This window comes from Gigantopelta aegis, chromosome 12, assembly GCF_016097555.1.
Source record: "Gigantopelta aegis isolate Gae_Host chromosome 12, Gae_host_genome, whole genome shotgun sequence".
In the NCBI taxonomy this organism is placed as follows: Eukaryota; Metazoa; Mollusca; class Gastropoda; order Neomphalida; family Peltospiridae; genus Gigantopelta; species Gigantopelta aegis.
Window position 1 is genome coordinate 51,689,738 of NC_054710.1, and position 7,721 is coordinate 51,697,458.

Sequence of the window (7,721 nt, forward strand, 5' to 3'; positions counted from 1 at the left end):
AGATTATGTGTTTGTTCTGTCTGTCTTGATAATGAATAACGTCTTTGTTTAGATTATGTGTCTGTTCTGTCTGTTTTGATAATGAATCACGTCTTTGTTTAGAGTATGTGTCTGTTCTGTCTGTCTTGATAATGAATAACGTCTTTGTTTAGAGTATGTGTCTGTTCTGTCTGTCTTGATAATGAATAACGTCTTTGTTTAGATTATGTGTCTGTTCTGTCTGTCTTGATAATGAATCAGGTCTTTGTTTAGATTATGTGTCTGTTCTGTCTGTCTTGATAATGAATCACGTCTTTGTTTAGATTATGTGTCTGTTCTGTCTGTCTTGATAATGAATAACGTCTTTGTTTAGAGTATGTGTCTGTTCTGTCTGTCTTGATAATGAATAACGTCTTTGTTTAGATTATGTGTCTGTTCTGTCTGTCTTGATAATGAATCAGGTCTTTGTTTAGATTATGTGTCTGTTCTGTCTGTCTTGATAATGAATCACGTCTTTGTTTAGATTATGTGTCTGTTCTGTCTGTCTTCATAATGAATAACGTCTTTGTTTAGAGTATGTGTCTGTTCTGTCTGTCTTCATAATGAATAACGTCTTTGTTTAGAGTATGTGTCTACACTTATCGATCGATATTTCGAGTGTACACGCTACACTTATCAATCGATATATCGAGTGTACACGCTACACATATCGATCGATGTTTCGAGTGTACACGCTACACTTATCGATCGATATATCGAGTGTACACGCTACACTTATCGATCGATATTTCGAGTGTACACGCTACACTTATCAATCGATATATCGAGTGTACACGCTGCACTTACCGATCGGTTGCACGACGTTTCGTTTCAATAGTAAAATATTTTCTAATTAATGGCTTAGTTTGATAGCCTGGCTACTACCGTGCGTAATAATACATTAATGATTAATATATTTACGTTTATATACATTTATTTTAGTTAAATTACTTTATATTTAATTATTAATTAATTAAATAATTAATTAACTAATTAAATTTGTTTTTCTGTTTAAATAATATATTAATTAATTTAATTTAAATAATATATTTTATTTTTTATTGTTGACAACTTAAGTATGTTTAGGTTTGTGTATATATGTGATACGTGTTGTCGTATGCTAGTGTATGTATGTTTATTGATCCTTTTTTTTTTTTTTTTTTTTTTTTTCCTTTTTTGGGGGGTGGGTGGGTGGGTGGGGGGGGGGGGGGTATCTGGAAATAATCCCGTCCACATTCCGGAAAATTGCATGCTATAAATATGTGTGTCTTTTAAATTTGGTTTGGTATTTTATCCATATTTTAATCATTATTTTATATTTTTAATTTAAAAAAAAAAGTAATTTAACTGGGCAGGTGTCTGGTCTGTGCCTTTAGTAGTGGCTTGATTAATGCTACCTCGTCTACTGCCCAAGGTTTCAATGATTAAAATGATGACAGCGTCTTCTGAATGACTTAATCGTGTTGTTTTAGAGGACAACTGAGGGGTCGCCTGTTTCTTCGTGGATCGGCCGGGTACATCTCTCTCCTTCCGGTGGACTCGACTGCAAAACTTTCGAACACTTTCCTCCTTCCCACTAAATTAACCATCGCTGGATCGTTTGTGTCACTCTCCCAGTGGCACAAACGATGAAATTCATAACCCTTTGGCGTTACTCTCCTAGTGACGCCGGTTTAGGAAGTTCTACTAACATCTTAAACAACCACTAACCTGCCAGAATTGGATTGAACTGCGGTTGGACACGGTGGGGGTGGGGGGGGGGGGGGGGGGATGCCGGGAGTTAGGGCATTCTTTGGGGCCATAGTCGTAGGCGGTTTGGTCTTTGGTTTTGTGCAGGGACGGACTCCCCGCTCTCCCGACCCTTACTTGGTCACACCAATCTTTATGATATGATTGACAGCCCCTTTTCCAAAATTAATTATTATTATTATTATTTTGTATACTTCTGCCAACTTTATAGCCTTTCCTCCTAACCTCCCATGGGCTTAATGAATACTGTTCAATAATTAACCCCAGTGGTATATGGGCACGTTAAACCAGTAACTAAGCTAATACATTTCACATTACCCGCTACATGTGTACAAACTGTAATACATATTCAACATACAATGGCAGATTTCCCTTTAGAAATAAGACTATTCCTTTGATAGATTTTACATTGCCTGCTACATGTGTGGAACTTACAATACATATTCAACTTAAACTTGCAGATTTCTCTTTAGAAACAATGCACTTTTTTAGTTCAGTTCAATTCAGTTTACTTTCGTACACCCAACCACACACAACAGAGCAGCTAACAACACAAAATGTTAAACCAAATGTTGAAGTATATAGAAAAAATGAAACAATTATCAATTGTTAAACAGGTATACTCCGATTACGTTTGGTGGGGGACACAGCTAGTTTAATGATGGACGTTTTGCTAATTGAATGAGTTCGACAAGCGATGGGTTACATTAGTAATATTGTTTTAATGTACTTAACTTAACACACGTTTATTGAATTACGTGCATACAATGATATATGACTTTAAAATCTCTCTCTCTCTCTCTCTCTCTCTCTCTCTCTCTCTCTCTCTCTCTCTCTCTCTCTCTCTCTCTCTCTCTCTCTCTCTCTCCTATTCTCCATATACACTGTCATACAATGTAACTTCTTTTCTTTTTTATTTTCTTTGGGACGGTTTTGTCATCAGAGTATTTCTCTCAGCAATAACATAAATAATTATAGTAAGTGTGGCCACCGATTTGCCCATTTTTTATATTTTTGTGTTCACGGCTGATATAGTAACATCGGAAAAGAGTGGGGCATACGGTAGATCTGACGACTATTTTCTTGTATTTAAGTTGTCGTCCTTCTCATTTTATTCATGGCTGGGGATATTCACAAACATCCAGGCCTGATTCCAAATATAAGTGGTTTATATATATTACAAAGTCGATTCAATCGAAAGCGAAATGAACACATTTGCTATAATAGCAGTTTACGAAACCCATCTAAATCAACCTATTTCCAGCGACAGCATCTTGATCAAAGGCTACAAAGAACCTTATCGTAGAGATCGACTGGTAAACGCCTGGGGTGGTGTAGCAGTCTACATTAAGCACCATATTACCCCTAAACAAAGAACCCTATCGTACAGATCGACTGGTAAACACCTCGGGTGGTGTAGCAGTCTACATTAAACACAATATTACCCCTAAACAAAGAACCCTATCGTAGAGATCGACTGGTAAATACCTGGGGTCGTGTAGCAGTCTACATTAAGCACCATATTACCCCTAAACAAAGAACCCTATCGTAGAGATCGACTGGTAAACATCTGGGGTGGTGTAGCAGTCTACATTAAACACCATATTACCCCTAAACAAAGAACCCTATCGCACAGATCGACTGGTAAACACCTGGGGTGGTGTAGCAGTCTACATTAAACACCGTATTACCCCTAAACAAAGAACCCTATTGCACAGATCGACTGGTAAACACCTGGGGTGGTGTAGCAGTCTACATTAAGCACCATATTACCCCTAAACAAAGAACCGTATCGTACAGATCGACTGGTAAACACCTGGGGTGGTGTAGCAGTCTGCATTAAACACCATATTATCCATAAACAAAGAACCCTATTGCACAGATCGACTGGTAAACACCTGGGGTGGTGTAGCAGTCTACATTAAACACCGTATTACCCCTAAACAAAGAACCCTATTGTACAGATCGACTGGTAAACACCTGGTGTGGTGTAGTAGTCTATATTAAACATCATATTACCCCTAAACAAAGAACCCTATCGTAGAGATCGACTGGTAAACACCTGGGGTGGTGTACCAGTCTACATTGAACACCATATTATCCCTAAACAAAAATAAATCATTTGTGTACTCTATTTCAGTTGACACAACTAATCGACAAGCCAACAAGAATAACAGAAACCAGTAAAAGTTCTTTAGACGTGATATTTTATTCCCAAAATGTAAAATACTTTAAAGTGCTGACCTCTTTCTGTAGTGACCACTCTATTTAGCTAGGTAACAACGGTAATCACGATGCAAACCACATATTCCGACGAAACATATGGGGTTATTCCCTTGCAGATACCTGCGGTCTAAAAACATACTTCTCTGCGTTGAATTGGGACACCATTGATAATAACGATTCAGTCGATACCATTGTCACTAAAGTAGCAGGTATTATCTGACATGCAGGAAAACGCTTTATCCCATACAAAAACGTTTTAATTCGTCTAAAAGATTTTGTTTCATGAATGGAAATGTAAGAAAACGAATCAGACATTGACGCAAATTACATAGAAATGCAAAACTTAGCAATTTACCCAATGACTGGGCACAGTTTAGAACCCAGTGAAATATGGTTATCACAGAAATTAGAAAAGCAAAATCTGAATACTATAAAATACACACACACACACACACACACACACACACACACACACACACACACACATACACATACATACAGATATATATATATATATATATATATATATATATATATATATATATATAATAAAGGCAATGTTCACGATAAGCAAAGGTCGAAATTAGTGTCGACTTATATAAAGCAACGAGGTTCTGCCAGTCCAGTGGTACCAACACTTCTAATACGATAAGCAATGGTCGAAATTAGTGTCTTCTTATATGAAGCAACGAGGTTCTGCCAGCCCAGTGGTACGAAATCTATTAATGTGATAAGCAAAGGTCGAAATTAGTGTCATCTTATATAAAGCAACGATGTTCTGCCAGTCCAGTGGTACCAAGTCTACTAATACGATAAGCAAAGGTCGAAATTAGTGTCATCTTATATAAAGCAACGAGGTTCTGCCAGTCCAGTGGTAACAAGTCTACTAATTAATAATGTATCCACCAATGTGCAAAATGATGTAGTAAACATTTTCAACACTTTCAGTGTAGAGAAGGCGATGCTAGACGAATCCAACGTGGGGATCCAAGACACAGAAATTGCAACAAATAATTTGTTTGGTACTATTGAATTTCAAAGAACAAAACATTTTAAATTCCCTTGACACTTCAAAATCAAATTACGCTTATCTTATTAGTAACACACGGTTTAGAACATAACTTAGCATGAACGGACATATGAATAGCTTGGCTAATCTGGCTTTCCTTTTAATAGTCTAAATGCCATAAATATATATCTGTCCTCTACTAATTTCATGGCTTCAGATACTATATATAGGTGTATTTATCACCGATGCATTACAGTTTCGTAGGTCTCATGTTTATAATATTTATTTCAGAACTGCATGTGTTTCCGATTTTTATATAAAACAAATCTTTGTGTTCTTCTCTACATTGTTTTCAACACTTCAAGTCTATATTTTTCTGTTTCAGAGTTTCACCCTTTCTGTAAATGCACAGACTCTAGTCTTAACACTTGAAAAAAGACACTGAGTTTAGTTAATCTAGTCTAATATCTATAATATTTATTTCAGAATGTTTTTCAAAACTTCAAGTCTATATTTTTCTGTTTCAGAGTTTCACCCTTTCTTTAAATGCACAAACACTTAAGTTTAGTTAACCTAGACACCTGTAATACATCTAGATAAAGTTACAACCAATGAGACAAGAGTCTGTGACTTCGACACGGTGAAATACCCTTAAACATAGACTCCATAATCGTTAGTTTTCAAATGTACATGCGATTTTAAAAATACTAAAACTACATTTTATGGTATGATTTCAATTATCAAAACCAAATCTAACAGTGAACAAAATATGCCTTAATCTTTAAATATAGGGACTGTCACTGTAATCCTGATGGTGTCTATTTCATTTTTATCATCAGCAGAATGATGCTCATTTCAGAATATGATGGTTCCGATCAGCAGAATGATGCTCATTTCAGAATACGATCAGCAGAATGATGCTCATTTCAAAATACGATGGGTCCGATCAGCAGACTGGTGCTCATTTCAGAATACGATGGGTCCGATCAGCAGAATGATGCTCATTTCAGAATACGATGGGTCCGATCAGAAGAATGATGCTCATTTCAGAATACGATGGGTCCGATCAGCAGAATGATGCTCATTTCAAAATACGATGGGTCCGATCAGCAGAATGATGCTCATTTCAGAATATGATCGGTCCGATCAGCAGAATGATGCTCATTTCAGAATATGATGGGTCCGATCAGCAGAATGATGCTCATTTCAGAATACGATGGGTCCGATCAGCAGAATGATGCTCATTTCAGAATACGATGGGTCCGATCAGCAGAATGATGCTCATTTCAAAATACGATGGGTCCCATCAGCAGAATGATGCTCATTTCAGAATATGATCGGTCCGATCAGCAGAATGATGCTCATTTCAGAATATGTTGGGTCCGATGATTGAATATGATGGGTCCGACCAGCAGAATGATGCTCATTTCAGAATGTGATGGGTCCGATCAGCAGAATGATGCTCATTTCAGAATACGATGGGTCCGGTCAGCAGAATGATGCTCATTTCAGAATACGATGGGTCCGATCAGCAGAATGATGCTCATTTCAGAATATGATGGGTCCGATGATTGAATATGATGGGTCCGATCAGCAGAATGATGCTCATTTCAGAATGTGATGGGTCCGATCAGCAGAATGATGCTCATTTCAGAATACGATGGGTCCGATCAGCAGAATGATGCTCATTTCAGAATACGATGGGTCCGATCAGCAGAATGATGCTCATTTCAGAATACGATGGGTCCGATCAGCAGAATGATGCTCATTTCAGAATACGATGGGTCCGATCAGCAGAATGATGCTCATTTCAGAATACGATGGGTCCGATCAGCAGAATGGTGCTCATTTCAGAATAAGATGGGTACGATCAGCAGACTGGTGCTCATTTCAGAATACGATGGGTCCGATCAGCAGAATGATGCTCATTTCAGAATACTATGGGTCCGATCAGCAGAATGATGCTCATTTCAAAATACGATGGGTCCGATCAGCAGAATGATGCTCATTTCAAAATACGATGGGTCCGATCAGCAGAATGATGCCCATTTCAGAATACGATGTGTCTGATTAGCAGAATGGTGCTCATTTCAGAATATGAAGGGTCTGATTAGCAGAATGGTGTTCACTTCAGAATATGATGGGTCTGATCAGCAGAATGGTGCTCATTTCAAAATATGATGGGTCCGATCAGCAGAATGGAGTTCACTTCAGAATACGATGTGTCTAATTAGCAGAATGGTGTTCACTTCAGAATATGACGTTTCTGATTAGCAGAATGGTGTTCACTTCAGAATATAATGTGTCCGATCAGCAGAATGATGCTCATTTCAGAATATGATGGGTCCGATCAGCAGAATGATGCTCATTTCAGAATATGATGGGTCCGATCAGCAGAATGATGCTCATTTCAGAATATGATGGGTCCGATCAGCAGAATGATGCTCATTTCAGAATATGATGTGTCCGATGAGCAGAATGATGCTCATTTCAGAATACGATGGGTCCGATCAGCAGAATGATGCTCATTTCAGAAAACGATGGGTCCGATCAGCAGAATGGTGCTCATTTCAGAATACGATGGGTACGATCAGCAGGACTGGTGTTCATTTCAGAATACGATGGGTCCGATCAGCAGAATGATGCTCATTTCAGAATACGATGGGTCCGATCAGCAGAATGATGCTCATTTCAAAATACGATGGGTCCGATCAGCAGA